Source organism: Callithrix jacchus, chromosome 17 (genome assembly GCF_049354715.1).
Source record: "Callithrix jacchus isolate 240 chromosome 17, calJac240_pri, whole genome shotgun sequence".
In the NCBI taxonomy this organism is placed as follows: domain Eukaryota; kingdom Metazoa; phylum Chordata; class Mammalia; order Primates; family Cebidae; genus Callithrix; species Callithrix jacchus.
This window is the reverse complement of record NC_133518.1, coordinates 36,542,146-36,565,600: the sequence shown is the minus strand read 5'-3', so window position 1 is coordinate 36,565,600 and position 23,455 is coordinate 36,542,146. Positions and strand designations below refer to the sequence as shown.

General features: G+C 36.4%; 1 protein-coding gene, 1 long non-coding RNA gene and 1 pseudogene across 5 annotated transcripts in view; 1 reads left to right on the top strand and 2 right to left on the bottom strand.

Annotated features, from left to right (window-relative positions):
* Positions 1 to 23,455, bottom strand: part of LOC144579906 (uncharacterized) — a 535,694-nt gene that overhangs the window by 320,604 nt on the left and 191,635 nt on the right. The window contains exon 1 of one of the 4 annotated variants that reach the window (XR_013528566.1): positions 22,300 to 22,589. The exons of the other annotated variants lie outside the window; for them this stretch is intronic. This is a non-coding gene — a long non-coding RNA (uncharacterized LOC144579906). Of the gene's footprint in view, positions 1 to 22,299; positions 22,590 to 23,455 lie in introns of those variants that run through there. 4 annotated transcript variants of the gene reach the window in all.
* LOC144579988 (large ribosomal subunit protein eL38 pseudogene) lies at positions 5,769 to 5,980 on the bottom strand (annotated as a pseudogene).
* Positions 7,771 to 23,455, top strand: part of AGTR1 (angiotensin II receptor type 1) — a 43,989-nt gene continuing 28,304 nt past the window's right edge. Inside the window, exons 1-2 of the mRNA XM_008983695.5 lie at positions 7,771 to 7,992; positions 17,667 to 17,750. The gene's annotated coding sequence lies outside the window, so the exon portion shown is untranslated. The remainder of the gene's footprint in view (positions 7,993 to 17,666; positions 17,751 to 23,455) is intronic.

The following is a 23,455-nucleotide window of genomic DNA, read 5'->3' as shown; positions in this document are numbered from 1 at the left end:
CTATTCTAGAGGTATCATAACCAACCCTCTACTTAAAAATATTAGGTTTGTTTCCAACTGTGTGCTATTATACATGGCAATGTAAATAGCATCCTTGTATATAAAGCTTTGCTCATATCCATTATTATCATTTAGAATAAGTTCCTGGTTGATGAGGTTATACAACAATCCTACAAATACACACACACATTTATATTTGTGTGTTTATAAGTGTATATGTATATATACACACACACGTATATATATATGTGTGTGTGTGCATGAGAGTAACAACTTTTCCATATTCTTGCAAAAACTGAATTCTTGTATGATCTTTTCTTTTTAATCTTTGTTAATTTTATAGATGAATAATTGTACCTTGTTACTTTAAATTACATTTTCATTATTAGAAAGAGTAAACTTTTTTCATGTTTATTGTATACTGCATTTCTTTTGCATGTCCTATTAAGTTTTTTCTCCAGAATAATATTTCAAGCTGGGCCTTTGGTAGGTGATCTAGAATCTGATACCAGCCAAGCCCTGGCCTCAGCAGAAGTGGGGTTCTGGGGAACTGTCTTTGCTCATGTAGCATTTCAACAGCTTGGCTTTCTTTGAGCTGTGTGTTCACACTTCCAGCTACACAGTGACAGCACCACCCAATCCTGCTTCACGTGGCACATACAGAGAGGAAGAGAGAAAGAAAAAGCCTGTACTTGAGTCCATACCATCAGAACTGCAATTATACCAAAATTTTACAATTTTGATACTAGCAACAAATTAATCAGAAAGATAACAAGATGTTTTATCCCTTTTTAAAAAGTATCAAAAAGCCAATATATTCCTGACCAGGCCTCAAAATTGCCTGCTTCTCGGTAAAACCAGCTACTATCCATTAAGCACTTACTATGTGCCAGATAGTGTCTGAAGCTTTCACATATACTCCTTTCCTTAGCCCTGACAAATGTTTAGGGAACATTATTGGCCATTATATTAAAAATCCATATTAGAGGGGTAACTTGTTTAAGTGTACAGAGTAAACAACAGCAAAGCTGGACTTCAAATCCCTGCCTCTAGTCAGAATTCTAAGGCACATACTTTTGCATAGGACCAACATATTAACACAGTAGAAAAGCCCAGGATTTAAACCATACTGTTACTCAGCCAATTCGTTACAATAATGATACCATCAATTTCTTGAACACATTTTCTTCTTATCTGCTTGTTTCCAATGATATAATATCTCTGAGAACAAACCCCGCCCTTTCAAAAAGTTTTACCAACACAGTTGACTCTCTAAGAAATTTGCAGTCTTCAAAACTATACCATCGCTTCTAAAACCAAGTTGGAATTTAGTACAGAGTGACTATGGTTAATGATTTTCAGCAGTAAATAGATTCAAAAATATAAAGATCTCCTGAATCTTAATATGCAGATGAGCATTTTCTATTTTCAATCACAGATTATAGATTTTGGTTGTCATTCACTTCTGGCTTCTTCACAAAGGACTTGTGGTAAATGGTTCCAAATATCTGTGATGGTATGAGGTAGGTCTCACAAAGAGTCAAATTTCAATGATTAGAGACATAAATGAATGTCTAGAACAAGCTTGACACCATATAGGAGAGTTAGATGTTGTGTCTCCTTTCAGTCCAGACCAGCAGTGACTTTTATCTCTGTTCCCTCATCACTTAGCGTAGCATGAAATACAAAGAAACTCAATAAACATTTGCTAAGTAAATAACTCAGGAGAGACAACGGAAAACTCTATACACAGGAAGATACTACATAAAACAATAAAAAATAGTGCCACTGTGGGTTCTTGACTGCTAGAAGGCATGTTACAAAGGGGAAATGTCACATCCAAAAAAGTGTTGCCTATTTAAATTGGAGTACTCCAAGGCTTGGACATCAATGCTGAAAGGCAAGAAAAATGTCCAGAATCCTAAAAAAAAAAACTTCAAGAAATCTTGCTGTATTTTCACCCTTTCTCTATTTCCTGATTCCATCGTGCCCTCTCTTCACTGTCAAGCTTCTTGGAAGGTTCATTCCTGCAGCCACCCCTGCCTCCTTGTCAGTTATCTACCACTAGACTCATCTCCTGATTCCAGTGCTCTTTCCCTTATCGGGAGACTTTCACATCTAATTCCTGGTTACTCTGGTCTTGAATATAAATGCAAATCTTTAAAATCCTCCAAAATCTGTGTATGTTTTTTCTAGCCACATAAACTAAAAACCAAGCACTCTCACCGAGAAAAAATCAGCAACAAACTAAATGCCTTTAAGCTCTCCAAAGGAGGTCCATCTCTCTTCCAATCATAATGGCCATTGTGACATCTGTGCAAGGTTCTTCAGTAGATGAAGCTGATCAGCCACCTCTTACAAGCTCAATGAACCCCTACGCCCAGTTGTTTTTTTTTTAATTCTCTGTATTCTGCCTTGACTTTGTTTCTTGCCCTAATCTCACTGATGTGGGTGTTTTGTCTGTGCTAATCCTAGCTTGGTCCACTGTTATTCCTACTTCTAACACCTCCATGCTCTAATCCACCCTACACATCATGCCCCTCCTCACTCATAAGCCTCAGCCATTCCTTAAGAACCAAATTAAGTTGAAACCTCTCTACGAACTTGAGCTCCACATTCATGATAATTCCTCTTTCTAGCTCTTACTCCCACTTCCTCTAATAGCAAATACAAGACCTTTTATGTCAGACAATCTGGACTCTTGTCTTTGCCTCTTACAAACCATGTAACCTTAGATAACTTGCTTAATTTCTGTGCCTTAGCTTCATCATCTGTAAAATCTGTAACTTTTATATACATATTTGCTCTAATGATTAATTAATAGATATGAAGGGCTTAATAAAACACCTAATGTATATAGTAGGCATCCAGTAAATGACAACTCATCATTATTCATCATGTAATCTAGGAAAAATCAGTAACAATCTCTTCCCACACAAATGACACTTGGTTGCCATGGTACTTTTATATAGACTGTTCCCTTGGTCCTCAGCTCAAATAATGCTGTCTATCCTCCAAGATCCATTTCAAATAACATTTCCTCCAAGGTAGAGTTCTCATATGAACTAAAAGTCTTAATATGAGACCAATTTGCTTGTACTTGTGGGGATTTTTATCCCAGGAATACAGTGAACTGAAAAGACAAGGCTCTGTCCCAGAGGCACAATCTAGTGGAGAAGGAGATGCTGTTTCCCTCCTGGTTAGCACACTCAGGACTCAGGAACCATGTCTTCGTCAGCTTTGCAGTCTGAGAAAGTTCTCCTGCAGAAACCTATGCTTATTACGTTTGATTACATTTGAGTAGATTTGCCCTTTTTAATTTTATGACAATTCAGAACATATAAGTCATGTCAACATACGGTATGTTGCTAAATAATTTAATTTTTTAATAGGTTTTAATTAATAACAACTTAGATCATGTTCCTGATCCACAATGTTATCTAGCACAGAGGTGTAAGTTATTGCAGAGGAAGGCACGAAAGATAAGAACTAAACCCCTTTTCTTTCTTCAGAAACTTGGAAGCAAGAAACAAAAGTAAGACATTCATGTCTTTACTCATCTACACAAATTTCACATTTTACCTTTTTAAAATACCTTTATTAATATATAATCTACATATGATCCAGTTCACCCATTTAAAGAATTAAATTAAGTTTATTCCAAAGCTTCCTCCTTAATATTTTTAATTTGGCCTAAAAGTTTCTCAGTACATAGTGAACTGTAACGTAATTGGATGTTGAAAAGACTGTAACCTACTCTCGTGCCAATCACAAAGTTTCAGCATGTCTACGGTGGCCAGTTGTTCAAACTGTGTTCAAATAAGGCAAACAACAAGCTGTAGCCAAGTCTGCTGTTTCTATCCTCATTTCTGTCTTCTGTATATCGCTTTCCTTTTTCTGCTCATAAATCATTTTCAACCATGAGGCAGCGCTGTAGTCTCTGAACCTATTGCAGTTCAGGGGCTGCCCGATGTGCACATGATTCTTTGCTCAATTAAACACTGTTAAATTTAATTTGACTAGCTTTGTCTTTTAACAGAGAAGTATAGTTCAATGATTTTTTGTATGTTTTCAAAGTTGTGTAATGATCACCATAATCAAATGTACAATTTTTTATCACCTTCCAATTAGCAGACACTAGCATTCCCTCCTACCCATCCACTCCCAGCTTAGGCAACCAAAATTCTCTAGTTATGTCACTTGTGAACATACAGTTATGTCATTTCATGTAAATGGATGATACAATATGTGGTCTTTTGTGACTGGCTTCTTTGATTTAGCACAAGATTTTCAAGGTACTTCCATGTTGTAACATGTACTTTATTCCCTTTTATTGACAAACAATATTTCATGGTATGGAGATATCACATTTTGTTTATCTATTCATCAGTTGATAGATATTTGACTTTTGTTTATCTATTCATCAGTTCATAAATATTTGACTTATTTCTGCTTTGGGGCTAAGATGAATTATGCTGCTATGAATTTTCATGTCTATATTTTCATGTGGACTTATTTTTTCATTTCTCATGAGTATATACCTAGGAGTGGAATTGTTGAGCCATATGGCAACTCTATGCTTAACATATTGAAGAATTGCCACTGTTTTCCAAAGTGGCTGCACTATTTTGTATTTCTACCAACAATATATGAGGGATGCAATTTTGCCACATTCTGGGCAACACTTGTTACTATCTGACTTCTTGATTATAGCTATCCTAGCAGGCATAAAATCACATCTAATTGTTGCTTTGAGTTGCATTTTCCTGCATCTAATAATGTTGAGTGTCTTGTCTACCTTCTTCAGAGAAATACATATTTAGATACTTTGCCCATTTTTTGTTTTTATTATCTTTATATATGTTTTATTATCTTTATATGTTCTGAACACAGTCCTTATCAGATATATAATTTGCAAAATCTTCTCACATTCTGGGGATTTTCTTTTCACTTTCTTAATAACCTTGGAAGTACAGATGCTATTAATATTGATGAAATACAACTCACCTATTTTTTCTTGCATTGCTTATGCTTTTGGAGTTGTATGTAAGATGACTTTGCATAACCGAAGGTCACAAAGGTTTACTCCTGCGTTTTCTATTCAGAGTTTTATAATTTTACCTCTTAAGTTTGGGTCTATGTTCCATTTTGAGTTGATTTTTACATGTGGTATTATAAGGAGTCCAACTTCATTCTTCTGCATGTAGATATCCAATTATTCCAGCACCATTTGTTAAAAAGAGTACTCATTCTACATTTTTCAACGCTTTTCAAAAAAATCAGTGGCTCATAAATATAAGGGTTGAATTTATGGACACAATTCTGTTCCATTGATCTATCTATTCAAATGTCAATACCACACTGTCTTGTTTATTGTAATTTTTGAAATTGGTAAGAATATAGTAAATTTGGAAATTGATAAGTCTGTTCTTTGGTCCCTCACACTGCCACATGACTTTTAGGGTAACGCCATTCATTTCAGCAATAAAAGTTTGCGGTGTTTTGATAGAGATTTTGTGTTAGTGTAGATAGAGGATTAATGCCATTTTAATAATATTGAATCTTCTAATCCAGGAACACGGAATGTCATTTCATTTATGTAGGTCTACTTTATTTCAACATTTTTTGTTGTTGTTGTTTTCAGAGTACATGTTTTATACCCTTTTATTAAATTTATTTCTTAGCATTTTTACTTTTGATCTATGGTAAAACTGTTTTTATCTTTGAATTTTTAAATTTTTAATAGAGTTCAAATCAGTGTGTCTGGTTCATTTCATTTCCTTCCCTAACAAATCAGGGTGCCAGAACTGCTTCAGCTTCTCTGCCTTCTCTTTGTCTGTGATGACTAATGTATGAAGGTATCTGCTGCATCAAACTTTAAACTTCACGTTATCCTTCTTTTTCTTGACCTTGACAGATCTGGCATATTTCACTTGGCTGTAAGCAGAAAGTCCTTGATTTCCTTAACTTTTGGAGACATGGCGGCATGGCGAGCAGGGAGGGGACACAGACGCACACAGCAAGTAGTGAAAGAAAACAGTGGAATCGTTTCTTAATTCCATTTGTTGATTGTTTATTGCTAGTATATAGAAATACAACTGATTTTTGTATATTGATCTTGTATTCGAAAACTTAGCTCAACTTGTTTATTAGCTCTAATAATTAGTTGATTCCTTGGGGCTTTCTTAATACAAGAGCATGTCATCTACAAATAGAAACTGTTTTACTTCCTTTCTAATCTGGATGCCATTTATCTTTTTTTCTTGCCAAATTGCCCTCACTAGAACCTTTAGTACAGAGTTAAATAGAAATGGGAAGACCAGACATCTTTGTCTTATTCCTGATCTTACACATAAAAATGTTGTCTTTCAACATTAGGTATGATATTAGTTAAGTTTTTCATAATAAACTTTATAGTTTGAGGAAGTTTCTTTCTATTCCTAGTTTGTTGAGTGTTAGCATGAAAAAGTGAATTTTGTCAAATGCTTTTTAAAATTTTGTTTCAACAATCATGTGTTTTGTCCTTTATTCATATTTTTTCCTTAATTTTATTTTTCACTGATACACAACAAATGTATATTTTTGAGGTACATGAAATAATTTAATGCATTCATGTAATTTGTGAAGATCAAATCAGTGCAACTGGGATATCCATCACCTTAAATATTAGTCTTTTCTTTATGCTAGAAACATTCAAATTATTCTCTCCTAGCTACTCTGAAATATACAATAGATTACTATAAACTTTTGTCACCCTGCTCACCTATCAAACATTAATTGATTTTTGGTAAACGAATACTGCTTTCTGGCATCAATCTCGCTTGACCACGGTGTATAATCCTTTTATTCATTATTGGATTCAGTTTGTCAGCATTTTGAGAATTTTTTTTTTTTCTTTAGACAGAGTCTCGCTTCGTCGCCAGGGGCCAGGCTGGAGTGCAGTGGCACGATCTCGGCTCACCGCAACCTCCGCTTCCTGGGTTCAAGCAATTTTCCTGCCTCAGCCTCCTGAGTAGCTGAGACCACAGGTGCGCGCCACGACGCCCAGCTAATTTTTGTATATTTTTAGTAGAGATGGGGTTGTTGAGAATTTTTATCTATACTCATAAGAAATGTTGATCTGTAGTCTTCTCGTGATGTCTTTAGTTTTGATATCAGGGTGATACTGGCCTCATAACATGAGTTGCGAAATCATTCTTACTCTTCTATTTTTTGGAAGAGTTTGCGAAGAATTTATATTATTCCTTCTTTAAATATTTGTTGGGTGTTTTAAAATACATTTTTTAAAAATGCAACTTAGGTAGCGTGTCCGATAGGGGGAAATGATTGTCCACCCTTCAATTTCATAACCCTGGAATTAATCCATGTAATCTATGATCCACAACGGTATTACCAAATTCAAATTACTCGTAGGAAAGAGAAAGAAGTTCCCTAATTTGTCCTTAAAAGTTTTCCAAGTTCAAAAAAAAAAAAAAATGTTGAGGAACATAAATCTCCGCCGGAAAGGATACTCCTGTACCCCCAGCTCACTCTCCCTCACGACCCCTCGCTAGGCGGGGTTCGGGGCCAGGTGAACGCTGATCTGATAGCTGACACGGGACCACTGTGGCATCCTTGCTGCCGTCAGTATCCTAAGAGGGAGGAGGTTGGGCCGGGAGGGTCTCCCGGGGCGGGGCGGAGGAGGAGGGAATGCAAAACAGAGCCTCGTCCCCGGAACCCAAGAAGCAGCAACGCCCCTCACTATAAATTCGGAGCTGTCTCCTCGCGGATGATTCCTGCTCCTGACAGCCAGAACCCCAGGCACCGAGTGACAGGACGTCTGGACCGGCGTGCCGCCAGCAGCTCTGCCGGGCCGGGGCGGTGATCGATGGGGAGCCGCTGGAGCGGACCCAGCGAGTGAGGGCGCACAGCCGGGACGCCGAGGCTGCCGGTGGAGACCCGCACCAGCGCAGCCGGCCCTCGGCGGGACGTGACGCAGCGCCCGGGGCGCGGGTGAGTCCGCGCCGACCGCCGGGCTTGCTTGGGGGACTACAGGCGTGGGGTGCTAAGTTTTATGTCACGGTGTCCTAACTGCTAGCTCTATGCTGGGAGGTTTTCGGTGACCAAGGAAAGAGCGACCGTAGTTCTGGTCAGCGCCTGCCCCTGGAGCTGGCCACACTTCCCCAAATCAGGTGAGGGGCTTCTGGAATGGGAGGGAACAAGGGGGGTTTGTTTGCTACCTGCCCTGAAATTCGCAATCCCATTTTGACCAAAGTCTTCCACGTGCAAGCAAGAAATCTACAGAAATAATTTACAATTCAATAAACTTTCTTCCTGAGGCTTTTAGTTAACTCTTGTCTTTTAGCCATCATCTGAGTGGGAAGCCAATATAACTCTGCAGAGCGTTCGTTTGAAAGTTGTGCTACTTTTGAGGCGAAGTTAAGAGTGTCCCCATCCATGCCCTTTGCTTCCCAGACAATGTCCCAGCACGGCTCACCTCCCCTTACCTCTCTCCCTACAAACCATAGCGGTAGGTCCTAGACACGGGACGTTACTCCAACCTGGGCCAACCTCTCCCACCCTCAGGCTTCCCAGATGCCCTTTGAATGATCAAACTGAGGAAGGAGAAGCAGGAGGTCTCCACACCCCAATCCCTACAGCCTTAGCCTGTGTGTATGTGTAACTGAAACAGGATTTTAGCAAAAGGTCTTCTGGCTTCCAGGACTAAACAGAGCCTCTGGCAGGCCACTGCTCACTCACCGCTCGGCACTTCACTCCATCCTCCAATTTTCTTAAATGTCCAGGTTAACGTCTTCACAGTACCAGCCTGCTAGAGCCCCCTCGAAGACAGCAGCAATTCTTCCAAGCGTCTCCTTCTGCACTGCTTTTAGGGCTACCACTTGTGACCTGGCTGTTGAACTCACCTGGACCTTTTCTCTTCGTTTGCTAATAGCCTCGTTAAGTATTAAAAACCTACTCCCAGCCCTCAGGTGCCTTCTCTTAATGAAAGTTTGGGTGCTCACTTTCCCCTAGGATCAAATTTGGGACTTGACTACATTTATTTCCTGTGTCATTCTGAGAAGAGAAAGTAACAGTAAGAGGCAGGAAATTCGGCACCCTACTGATCTACTTTATTACTTTGTTGAGAAACTTATGCTTCCTCCTGAAGGTGCTGTATCCCAACACGATTCTCTTGTTAGTTACCACCTAAGGATCTTGGCTCTCCAGGTGTTTATTTCCCATAGCATATTCTTTAACCCCCTTACAAGTCTTCTCTAAGAAAGAAACTGCCATACTGCCCTTGTTTTTTTCTGGTGTTTCCCTAGCTATAAAGGCCCCACGTGCATAGCCTGTTCTCAGGCTGTGATGTATTCCGTAGTGATGCCCTGGTACCTTCCTTCCTCTCCACCACCCTTCTTGACAGTGTAGGGTCAGGAAAGCATGGGGAGAAGGGAAATGGAGACTCCCACTTAACTGGCTGTGTGATAGCAGGAGCATTATTTAACAACTGTGAACCTCAAGTCTCTGCCCATAAGATCCCCTCCAGTGATATAATTCCGTAATTTCTTTTAATTTTTTTCTGGTGATTGCTTTAAAATAAAAGTCTAAGCTTAAGGCTAGGTTATAGAAACTGCCAATCATAATTGCTAAGTCTCAACATCTGCTTAAGTTTTGTGATTCTTAGTTTCAAGTCTGTTATCCACTCTGTCTCCACCTGCCCTCCCCCTGCCACACCCCCCCCGCCCCGCCCCGCCCTGCACCTTTTTTCCTCTGACTGCATTGTTCTTTACTCCCATCCTGAGGCCTTGATTTCTGGTTCTGCTCTTTGACCTTAAACTGAATGAACTGTTCCATCATCCAACTCAGAAGAAAACTGGTTTTCTTTCACTGGTTCCACTGATGCCAATGGAAGACTTGTCTCCCTTGCAATTTGCAAAAATGTCTTTCAGTCATCGGTGCTGTGGCAATGCTCCTGTCCCACAGCATTCTAAGTTTAAATCTTTTTCTCTCTTACCCTGGGTCAGTATTCAAAAAAGGACAAATTTGTGGGCTGAACACTTTTCTCAGTTTTCTTTTTCTTTTGAGTTTGGGGTCAGAGTTGTGTGTGTATGTGTGTATATAATTTTGTTTTGGTTTTTTGTTCCTCCTGCTACTTAGGACGGCTGTTGTTATTTCGACTATGACTAATTAATACTAATGACTAACTTTCTCCTACCCTAGGGGGAAATAAGGAAGACAAGTTTAATCTGCTCCTTCCCCAAAGCCCAGGAAAAATACTTAGCTGAGAAGGAATTTAAAACTCATAGTTTAAATGCATGATGCATGTCTGCTGTCATTTTATGTGTGCTGCCACAGTGCCCTTTCAAACAGATAACTGAGAGTTGCTGTATTTTGCTTTTGAATTTGTTACAGGGACAAAAATAGTGACCCCTCACATTTACGTGTTTTGGCTGCTTAATGGGAGCTCCTGCCCACTAGCCCCATGCTTACCAGTTTACCTAGCTCTTTTCTGTTCAGGCATGACTGGAGATTCCCAGAGTCTCCCAAGTAGGCTACCAAATTAAGAATTGTGTTTAGAAGTTTGAAGTAAGTCCAAGTGTTGTAAAGATTAAAACGCTGTTTTAAAGATATGCTGTGGCAATAAACAAATATGGAGACAGAGCAACAAAATGTGACCGAGTGTCCAAGCCTAGGTTAGGAACACTTTTCTCCCGTGTTATCTAGCAAACTGACAAATCAGCTTTTCAATACATAAGGATTGGAAAATGCGATTATTTTTCTTCAAAATAGTCCTAATGTTTTTTTTTCAAATTGCCTAAGATCACTGGATCATGTGGTTTGTGTTTCTTTTCACCTAGGTGCTTGTTAAAGCAGTATACTCAGTCTCTGATAAGCAACAGCAAATGTGATTGATTTGCATCCTAAATTTAGTTATCACTTTATATTTTGTTTTATTCATGATATGAACTTGAGCTTCTAAAACTCAACTTTTTAATAGCTTAATATATAAAGCCATCTTAAATCAAGGAATATCTATAGGGATTTAAGGTAATATTCAATTGAATTGGCAAGTGACTACCATTAGCCTATTAAAGCTCTAAAATACAATGTTTCAATCACAGGGAAAAAAAAAACCTTATAATTTAAAGAACTATAAAGTGCCAGTTGTTTCACTAGTTATTACATTAGTGACAAATTACACAACTGGAAATAGAAAACAAAGTATATGTTTAGAACAGTCATAAAAGGACTAGTGACTATTGCTGCTAGCTGTGGTTGTATTAACATTAAAATATTTGCTATCTGATTTTTCTTCTTTCTCATCATAGCAGATGCTCCCAGGAGGAAAAAGATTTCTTGCATATGAAAATCAAAATTGTCTTTCAAAATATTACTTTACATTATTCTTATAGTTACTTTAGAAGAGTTTGAATTTGTTTTTATGTTTGTTTCCTCAATAGGTGCATTCTCTGTCTTAAGTAGAAACAAATGTCTAGAATCTGTCAGTGACTGTCAGTCTCCTTCCTATTCCCAATAATATTTTTAATTGTGTTGTTAGTCTCACATTTAATTATTTTTCTAACATTTAAAAGTTTGGAAAATTGGTAAGAAATGAGTGTGCCTTGTTTCCTATTATTACAATGTGACTTCCTATTTCAAGTCTCAATTCTAGATGTTCTTAAAACTTAAAATCGTAGAATTAATAATCTTTCAATCAGCTTTGATATGATTTTTTGTCCACCAATACATACATAGATGCCTTCATCTTCACCAGATAATGTAGAAATTTTATTTAAGTCAATGGATTTAAGTACTCTGTATGTTTAACCACAAAATAAGAATATTGAGAAATACACATATGATTGTGTACTTTTTTTTTTTTTTGGCAGAGCCTTGCTCTGTTGCCCAGGCTGGAATGCAGTGGCAGGATCTCGGCTCACTACAACCTCTGTCTCCCAGGTTCAAGTGATTCTCCTGCCTCAGCCTCTCTAGTAGCTGGGATTACAGGTGCAGACCACCACACCTGGCTAATTTTTGTATTTTTAGTAGAGATGAGGTTTTGCCATGTTGGCCGGGCTGGTCTCCAACTCCTGACCTCAAGTGATCTGCCTGCCTCGGCCTCCCAAAGTGCTGGGATTACAGATATGAGCCACTGCACCCGGTCTGATTGTGTACTTTTAAAGAGAATTTGTTACTGCTTATTCGCTAATTTAGATATTTTCTCATTCTATATTAGTCAGAGCTCCTCTTATCTACTTTGGAAAGTGAAGAATTATGTATATGAAATATATCAACAACAGTTGCAGATACTTACAAGAGAAAATACTGTGGATCTGAGTGATATTAGGCCCTGAGGACACACGCCAAAGTATAAAAATTGTCTTTGCTATAGAGAGATAGTAGTCAAACTAAACACACATTTAGACAGATCTTAATAGTCTAATGCCAGTAGGGTGGAAAACCATTTTAAAATGGCCCCACCTTCTGTCCTGCCTTTCAGACCAAATGGAATGTCTATAGTTGTCACACTTCTGGTTCTGGCCACTTCTGTAATACCCAATCTCCTTCCCTCCTCGTGAGATGGTAACTCCTTTGATAGTATGGCATCCTTGTTTTCTTTTACTAAATGTTCCACAAAGTCACTTGCTTGCCTGTTTGTCACTTATTTGTTTGGTTTTGGCTAAAACTATAGAAAATGTTAAATATATTTTTAGATCCTTATATTTTAAAAAAGAAATGTTAAGAAATAATTTTTCTAATCTCACTTAGGTACACTATCCTATTACAATAAGAAATTTGATGCTTTAGTCTTGCTAATTGAAGGGCTAAGCATAAATATAGTTTTTCAGTCTACAGCAGCAATGGCACAGGTAAAGTGGAAGAAAGAGTAAGGAAAGAAAATATTAAAACAAATAAAAGGTTGAAATATCGAATCAGTGGTTCTTAAGGTGACAGTAGCAGATAAGACAAGAATACTGGAATCACACAGGGGGTATATGAAATCTGTACATTTCATCCACACCTTCTTTTCTGCCCCTCTCCTTATTCCCCCTGTTGAGACACATTGTATTACCAATGAGCAGGAAACCATCTGAAATTATCTCACATATCACAATCCCCATTATCAGCATCCTGGGTATACCCTGAGAGTTTGCTGGACCTGCAGAATCTCAGACCTTGTTCAGACCCATTGATTGCATAAAAATCTGCATTGTAGCAAGATCTTCAGGTGATTCAAATGCACATTAAGGTAAAAAAAAAAACAGTCTACAGTACCTGTGGCTTGTTTAGAATAATTATGAAGAGGTGTTTTCTTGGATCTTAACATTTTTAATAAATCTAGTATTTATTGAGTACATAAACATTCAAAACACAATGTTCAGTCTTTAAATGTTTTTTACTTAATCCTCACAACAACCCTGTGAGATAGTTACTGTTTTATCTTCATTTTATAGATTGGGATACTGAGTAATAATGAGATACGTAGCTTACCCAAAAGCAGTGGCTGATACAGTTGAGGTGTAAACATAAGAATTCTAATTCCATTGCCTGTACTCTTAGCTATTACTTACAGTGTCTGCTCAAAACTAAGCTACCTACTTTTTAAGACAAACTAATTATTTGAAAATTTGTTTAAGGTTTTAATTTGAGATCAAATTCTGTTTCCTTCATAGATTTTTTTTTAAAAAAAGCAAACAAGATATATTCCATTTTGGTCTAATGTTTTCCTGTCATCTGACTTTTAAGTGCAATAATGGGAAATTCTAGAAATTCCTTCAACTGTTGGAAAAAATAACAAAACTATGACAGCCTGTCCAAATCCACTAAAATATATTTTATATGACTACTTTTTATGTATCAATTATATTTCAATAAAGCATTTTTTAAACATAGTAGATGACATACTTTTAAAAACTAACCTTTGAGCCCAGGTGTGGTGGCTCACACCTGTAATCCCAGCACTTTGGGAGGCCAAAAAGGGAGGATCACTTGACCCCAGGAGTTTGAGACCAGCTTAGGCAACAAACTGAGACCCTGCCATCTCTACAAAAAATAAAAAATTAGCTGAGCAATGTGGCATACACCTGTAGTCCCAACTACTCAGGAGGCTGAGGTGGGAGGATTGCTTAAGCCGGGCTGCAGTTAGCCATGATCACAATATTGCACTCCAGCCTCAGTAACAAGGGAAGACCCTGTCCCTAATAATAATAACTGTTTTTGTTATCTCTATTTTTTCCCATAAAAATCCAAAATTTTCTGTTTACCTTTTGGTGCTTTCATGCTATAAATTAAATTCTCTCTTGGATTGAACAAGTTAGTTTCTATTTTCTACATGCACATAGACTGCTCAGCTTTCCAACTCAAATTACATGTTACTTTTTCAGCTTTTAAATAAATGCTTATTTGCTACAAGCATGATTTACAAAAATGTAGTAAAATATAGTTACGAACCAGTCAGTACTCAAGCAAGTGGTGATGTATTTTAAGCCAGTGGCTTCCCAAATGATTCAGTCCCTGAACTATTTCACCCAGTGCAGGTAGATTTTCTGACAGCCATCAGTTGGGTCTGTCCAAATGTCTCCTGCTTTGACAGGGGCTTACTGATGTTGGCCTAAAAGAAGATGTGTATGGGTTCCCTGTGATCATGTTTGAGGCGAGAGCTGTGCCAACAGCGCTGAGCAGCCAGTTTTTCAGTGGTATTGAGAAAATTTGTAGGAGATAAAAATTTCACCAGCTGCTTGAATCTAGAACTGTAGATATTCAGGTAGCACTGACATCTAATTTGTAAGTTATGGGTTAAGGCAAAATCAATCCAGGGCTGCCATCATGACAAGTAGTGGAAGTCTGAAAGGAAGAGAAATACCCAAAAGATATCCTACCCATAGGAGGCCGAGTTTCTTGGTACTAATAAAAAATAAAATACTAGCGATCACCCTCTATAGCCCTTAAGAGTCCCCTGGTGGCTGAATACAATCTGTACAAGGTTTTCTTTTTAACAGCTGGAAAAAAATCTCATAGCATAGCATTTTTTTCCAGTAAATTCCATACACTTAACAACTCTATCAGCATATATACTTCCCTTCACACTTACGATTTTATCAGCACATATACTTTACTTTTTGACTCAAATTCTTCTTGCCATTCAATTCAAATGCTTATGCCCTTAGAATGAGAATTTTCCATTAACCCAGCTTTAATAATCTAACTCTCCTTCCCATTCAAATGATGTCACTCATATAAAACACATTGTGTGATGATGTCTCCCAGCCCTCAGTCACACAGTTAATTGCTGCCACTTTATCACCAATGTAATAGTTTGATGTGATTCTTGGGTAATGATTTCTTGAGTATGTCCTGGCCTTTTATCTATTGAGTTATCAGAATGGATTTTTGAAAGTACACACAATTATTCATATTCCTTTTAATTTCCATTAAGTCATATAATAGAACTTTATAGTTGTTATATATTTTATATGAATATAAAATGTAACGCATCATTTATATATTTTAAAATAATGGCAAGGAAAGATAATTGTAAGTGAAAAAATCGGTGTGTAACACATGAATCAAAAGTGTGATCCCATGTATGTGTGTACTTTGTAGATGCTTGTCAAGGTGCCATTAAGGTCTTGGGTTATTGGCATCTTAATAAAATTTATTTAATTTTGTTAGGGTTGTTTTGTTAGTAAAATCACTTACATATTTTTTAAATGCATGCATATCTATAGAGCCAATAAGAAAAATTAGGAAGAATATACAATACATCTTTTTGAGGATGATTTTTTCTTTTTTTTTTTTGTATATACCTACAAAATTTTCTAAAATGAATCTCTCTTGATTTTATATTTTCTACTTTCTATTTTTCTTGGAATTGCTATTAGTTTATTTATAATTCACTCTAGATTTTAGGTGCTAGACAACTACTATTAACTCTCTGGAGAATGGTACCATAAATCTGACCCTTGTTGTAAATTTTTTTTCTAAGGTATACCGGTGCCTTACAAAGAGTCCACAGAATTCACATTTTCATGGTATTCTATAGAAGAAATCATTTTATGTTAAATTTCTTTTGTTAATAGATCTTTCTAATGCTAACATTATTCTGTATAACAATGCTAAAGTTGGTATGCCTAGTTGTTTAAAAACGAATCTATATACAGTCTTCTTGAATAACTCTTCAACTTTAAATAAAAATTATTATTTAAAAAATCCTCCTGTATATAATAAAAAATATTGATGAATTTGAGTACATAAAAATAAATGCTAATAGAGTAAAAAAGTACCTGTTTAGTTATAATATAAACAAGAAACCTAGGAAAGCTATTTGCAGCCATTACATGTAAAATTGAAGTTTCCTTAATATAACGTGAGCTCTTTAATGTGAGAAACAATAAACCATCTAATTGGAACGTGAGCAAAAGCCACAGCTGAGCAAAGTAGTAGGAGAATATCTATGGACACAAAAGGAAAATAAAAAGAAGTTCAATCTCATTCACAATTAATGAAATGCAAGCAAAACAAAGATAAACCTTTTTACTTATCGGATAAAGAAAAAATGATAAAATCTAGTTTCTTGATATTATAAATTGGTATAACCTTAATAGAGGACATTTTGTAAATATCTATTAAAAACTTAGCATATACAAACAATTTGGTTCAACAATCTGTTTAGCAGTTATTCTACTAATATATTCATGTAAGTATAAAAATGCATATATATAAATATTATGAAGACATTTTTGTAGCAGCCAAAAGGAAAACTGAAAAAAAAATTAAGGCTCAATAGCAGACTGGTTACATAAATTATGTGTCAGTACGGTCAATGAAATATTGTATAGCCATCAAAATGAATGAGGCAGATTTATATATGCTGATGCAGGAAATCTGCTAGCCATGATAAGTAAAATAAATAAAGCAAAGAAGAAAATACTATGATGTATAGAAAGAAAAAACTATGCATATACATAGTTTTTTCTATGCATGTGTATGTATTTTTATATGCATGTGTATCTATTTTTTATGAATATATATATTTATATGCATGTATATGCAAGTCCTAGAAGGAGATATAGGTAATTATTAGTGATACCTCTGGGAAGTAGATGCACGGAAAAGTAATAAAGGGTAAGGATATGTTTACTTTTATTTTACATCCTTCTGTAACTTGACATTTATATGACATACTGGCATTACTTCTATGAAAAGAAAAGAAAATAGGCAAACTTTTAAAAAGGTATTTTAAAAATTATGGTAAAATAAAATTTGCGTAAGCTTTATACTAAAAGTAGAATCATTTAACCAAGTTTAGTTATAGATTCACATGTAACAATCATTCTGTTTTCATATTCTTGTGTTTAGTAGCCATGTCTATAGAAAGAAATGGCTTAGAATAAGACTGCCCTATTTTACCTCAAAACATTCTTTTTCTGTTTGCCTAATGTGTATCTACAAGGGCATTGGGGAAGATGTTGACCACAGGCAGGAAGATGATAAGAACCTGTGCCTATTGCTTAATGCAATCTAACTCTATATAAGGAAAAATATGTTCTTCATGTAAACCAGATGGTTTTATTTCCTTCAAAAACATTCTTAAGATGCAGTGTTGAAGCTTACTCTGTAAATTAAAAAATAAAAACCTGACTATATTCAGTGAATTGCTTTAATCTTTTTATTTTCCATTCTAGGTTTGATATTTGACAAATTGATCTAAAATGGCCGGGTTTTTATCTGATTAACTTGCTGATGCCATCCCAGAAGGTCTGCACCAGGTAAATGTCTTACATCTACAGCAGTGTGTTTGTCAGTAAATAGATCTCTAACGAGTCAGCAGTGGAAAGAGCACAAGAGCCCACACATGTCATTGTCTTATGAAAGAAGTAGAGGAAGCAGAAAATAATGAAATCCCAGTCTTAACCACATCCCCTCCAATTACAGATTAAGAACGTATGTATTTATATGGCTTTAAATGTAAATAACATCAGAATTACTACGCTATTTCCATTCATGTACTGATGATGAATCATGTGAGAAAGTCCTTTGCCAAGGACTCCATGGTTATTGCTCTGAGCAGTGTTCATCCTGTATAGAGGTTAAGAGGAGCAGGAGGGAAATGACTGTATTCTCTTCTCACCCACTTCCTGGGCGATTTGGGTTCTCCGATGCCCCAGTGCTCTTTTTCAGAAGTCTTAAGACCAAAAAACCTTAACAATTGACCTGCTCACCTTCAGTAAACCCAAATGTCTCAGAGTCTCATTCTCACATACTTCCACCTTCCTCCAGTGATTAGATTTGGAAAAAAGACAATGTGAAATTGGAGATGGAGGTGCCCTCTTGCCTTTTGATGGGCTTGAGTCACAGGGCAGGGCATTAAACTCTCTCACAGCAGGGTTAGCCAGGGCTACTTTGTCTATCTAATGTTTGTTACATGGGCCTGCATGATATTTTTCATAACAAGAGTCCGAGATTTACCTAATAGGACTTTTTTCAACCTAACAAAAACTCAGCTCAAAGAACAAACCCTCAGCTTCTCCTAGTCCCCTCCAGGGAAAATGAAGAGTAGCTTGTCCTATTCTGAAAGTGTTGTGCTCCCATTTTATCAAAGTAGAGGATAGTTAGAATAGGTAGGAGCTGGGTGACTAGATAAATATTAGAGATGACGCTTCTTCTTTGCTATAATAGATTGGCAAGTAGGAATAATTTTTCTGGAAGGAACTCCAGAGTGGTGGTGTTAGAAAACTATTTAGAACAGCTTTGATCTTAGAGATAAAAATAGTAACGCTTTACAGAGTTCTGCCAATGGATATCTTTAAGGATGTTTTGTTTGGGAAGGTTTTTTCTGATTTTGTTTTTTTTTTTAGGTATAGCAAAGCTTGGGAATCTGGACTGTGCATGTTTTCAGCAAAAATCCAGCTCTGGAAAGAGTGTATTAAGATACATATCCTAGGATGACACGAAGACAGTATACTTTATTTTACATCTTAAAAGTAACGAACAGAAGTTTTGTCCATGATACCCAATCAGCCCAATAGCAGAAAAAGCAGGACAGTTAACCCAGAGGGTTCCTGTCGGAAATAATTCTTGAAATCAGCCTTCCTCGTACTGTATTTGGGAAGTCTTTGGTTTCTAACATTCACACCTTTGTAGCAAAACTTCCAAAATAACTGATTTTTTGCTTAAGAATAACAAAACACAGAAGAAAACATTCTGTAAAATTTTCAACTTTTTCAAACCTTTAAGTTTCAGATGAATAAGCAAAACATACTTAATTCTAAGAAGCTATTTTTTGTTTGTCAAAGAACTGATGTTATACCAATTCTAACATTAATTAGCAACTTTGCCCTCAGTTTCCTGTAAATAATCTCCAAAGCCCTAGCCCAATCTGTGAGCAGTATACTGAAATACAAAAAGTGTTCACAGAAGGACCTTCTGAACTTTGCAATCTCCCTTTAAAACTTTTACCAACTTAAAACTACAGAACTCTGATCTCTTATTGATTTAAGCCAGTGATGTGTAAACAGCATTTCAGAGCTTGTTTTACAGAACCAAAAAATTCATTCTGAAATCTACTCATGACAAATGGGAAAAACCTGGTTGGCACAATTAAATAACTAAAGAACCACATTCAATGGCTTAAAATTTATAGACCTGCACTGTCCAGTATGGTATCCATTTACTGTATGTGGCTATTTACATTTAAATATAAATGTATGACAATTAAATAACATTAAAAACTCAGCTCTTCTGTCGCACTACCCTAGTCTCAAGTGCTCAGTAGACAGCACAGATATAGAACATTTCTATCATAGGAAGTACTATTGGGCAGTACTTCTGTAAACACATTTATTAATAATGCAGCAGACTTTCATGGCCACTTGGTAAGAAAGTTTTCTGCTCTTTTAAACTTATTTGGGAAATATTTAATATTTTTGAAATTCCAAATTTTTCAGTGTTAGATTATCTAATGTATAGCTCTCACAGGCCACATTTTCTTTTTCCTGTTTGCATATTAAAATATATAGAATTGGCTGGGCATGGTGGCTTATACCTGTAACCCCATCACTTTGGGAGGCCTAGGTGGGCAGATCATGAGGTCAGGAATTTGAGTCCAGCCTGACCAACATGGTGAAACCCCATCTCTACTAAAAATACAAAAATGGGCCAGACATGGTGGGGTGCACCTATAATTACAGCTACTCAGTAAGCTGAGGCAGGAGAATGGCTTGAACCCGGGAGGTGGAGGTTGCACTGAGCCAAAATTGTCATTGCATTCTAGCCTGGGTAACAGAGAGACTCCATCTCAAAAAATAATTTTATATATATATATATATAGAGAGAGAGAGAGAGAGAGAGAGAGAAATGTTTCATGTGCTTTTCTAAAGTTGAGGTTCTTGATTTTTTTTTAACTTTGTGAGAAGTACTCACAGTTACATTGAAGTAAGAACTAAAATATATGGCTGTTGCCTTGGTTACCGACATTGCTGACAGCTTCAAGTAAGCAGAAGTAAAGAAAATGTAGGATCATTTTTAATGGCCAATATTTTCTTTCTTACTCATTTCTTTCTGTAAGATTAAGTATCCCAATAATGATAAACATTTCTCCATCACATAGACATAATTAAAGCTGATTTTTAAACAGTTGGAGAACCAAACCAAACAAGTACTAGAACACTTCTTTTTTAATAAAAATGTACATATTCGAAGCTTTTATTTTTATTTAAATTGCATGTCACTGATATGGTTTGGATATTTGTCTTCTCCAAATCTCCTGTGGAAATGTGATCCCCAGTGTTGGAGGTGGGGCCCGGTGGAAGGTGTTCAGATCCTGTGGGTGGATCTCTCATAATAAGTACTTGCTCTGAGACTGTGGCACCTCCCCTTCTCTCTTGCTCCTACTCTCGCGGTGTGACATGCTAGTTCCCCATCACCATCTGCCACGATTGCAAGCCTCCTGTGCCTTCACCAGAAGCAGAAGTCAACACCATGCCTTCTTGTAAGCCTCCTGAACCAGGAGTCAGTTAAAGCTCTTTTCTTTATAAATTACCCAGTTTCAGATATTCCTTTATAGCAACATAAAAATAGACTCACACAGTCACAGATAACAATAGTTTTTCATTTTTCATCAATATAATTGCCCTGCTACATTCTTAAAGTTCTTAGTCACTATTTGTCACTAATATGATCTCATTAATAAAATGAGCCTCAATTACTTCCCAGTCACTCATACCTAGCAGTTCAATTACATTTAGTTCCTGGACTAATGATCGTGTGTTACACAAGGAAAGAAATTAAAAACAAATTTGTCTTTGAGTCATCAAAGCATCAAGGGTTTGAAATAGCTATATAACTATCTGTTTAAAAAGGACATCAATATCCAGCTGATATTTCCTTTACACATTTAATAGTATCATTTTTCAATGAAAGCATAAATATAAGTTTGAACCCAGTTTGGAGTTTTAAAATATTAATCTCATCTTACAGAAAACAAAAGCAATATAAATGGTAGCTATTTGTGTTCTGGGTTTTTTTTTTAATAAACAGATATGAAGCTTACTTTATGAAACATGTTTACTCCAAATAAGCTATTCACATAATTCACAGTAACATTCTTTCCTTGCTTAAATAATATAGCTGGATGTGCTTAGCACATAATTCTATAGAAAATAGTAATTTAAATTAGATTTAGATAGAGATAGAAGATAGATAGATAGATAGATAGATAGATAGATAGATAGATAGATTTTTTTTGAGACAAAGTCTCACTTTGTCCTCTAGGCTGGAGTGTAGTGGCATGATCATACTTCACTGCAGCCTTAAACTCCTGGGCTCAAGCCATCCTCCTATCTCGTCCCCCCAAGTATCCAGGACTACAGGCTCATGCTCCATGCCCAGCTAATTATTTTTTTAATTTTTTGTAGATATGGGGTCTTGCTACAATGCCTAGGTTGCTCATGAACCCTGGCCTCACGTGATCCTCCCATCTCAGCCTCCCAAAGTGCTTGGATTACAGGCATGAACCACTATACCCAACCAATATTCATATTTTTAACAAAAGAGCTCAAAGAAATAGCTTTTAAATTTAGAGGCTCTGTTTGCTGACAGGAAAAGCTTTTAGCTAGAATCAAGAGAGCTGTTGTCTTTTCCCATCAATTAGTCATTCCTTTTAAGAAGATTTAAATGTATGAGTCATTTTTTAAATTCCAGAAAGGTCTAGTCTATCTCAGAAATGTAATAATACAGTGCAGACCTGGTGGAAAATAACTATTTATCTGAAACCGGGCCTTAATGCCTTTCCCAAATCTAAACAAATGTTAGACTCACCCAGAGATCTGGCTCAACAGGAACAATGTAGTATTGCAGGTCCAAAGTCCTATCCAAAGCAGCTTTCTTTCTCCCCACGTCTAGGCAAGGCCAAAATACTTCTGCACACAGTATGGACACCACTAAAAAAACCAGAACCACTGTAGATAAAACCAGTCAGGGGGTAAGAGCTGTCTTTTGACCCAGAGCTTACACCTTTACTCCTCAGTAATACTCCCCCATCAAAGAAGAAAAATAAGATGGGCAGTTTGCTGCCTCCTGGTCCCTCCAGCCTGGTCAGTGAACAGAATGGGAAGATACAACAGCTTAGTGTATTCCTAAATGATGCAAAGCAAGTAATCCAATCTGCTTTGGCAAAGTGAAAGCAATGCAAATTCAAGTCACTAATCGTAAGAGCATCTCACGTTATATATAAGATTATTGTATAACAGTAATGGGCCAGCCATATTTTATTCAGCACTGAACCATTAATAAATGCTAGTCTTCCTTTCACTTATAGCATGTTTATCTATACATGACTAAACAAATAGGGAGCATTGGAATTGGTCCTATGAAAAATACTGACTCACAATGTATCAGCTGAGTTTCGGGCAACTGAAGTAGTAGGAGGCTTCCCCTGGACTTCGGCTAGAATGTAGATATAAATCAATGGATGAATTCGACAAAACATACTCTCTGAAAGAGAAATACAATATGCACTAATTAAGTGAAGGAAAAGCCTACACTATGAATAAAACAATAAATGTGAATAAATATGAAAATTTGAATTTTAAACTTCTTAAGATAATGTGACAAATGTAACAGACCTAATTTAATATCTTAAAGGCATCTGTGTGACCTATTTTGCAGGGTTTTTTTCTTAGGACAATGCTTCAATATTTTTAACTTTCATATTTAATCATTTTTTTTCTTTTTTGGTTTCTATGGTATCACTATCAATCCATATTGGTTGGAGGGGAGGAATGAATATATATATATATATATACATATATATATCCCAAGAGAAAGTAATTCTGAAATCTTCTTCAGCAATTCAGTCCAACAATTAAGAACCCTTAAGCTAAATAGAAAAATTCATTTCACAGGAAACTTTTATTCAATATGTATAATTAGTTTTAGTTAACTTTATTAATGAAATGTCGCAAATCAATTAGGT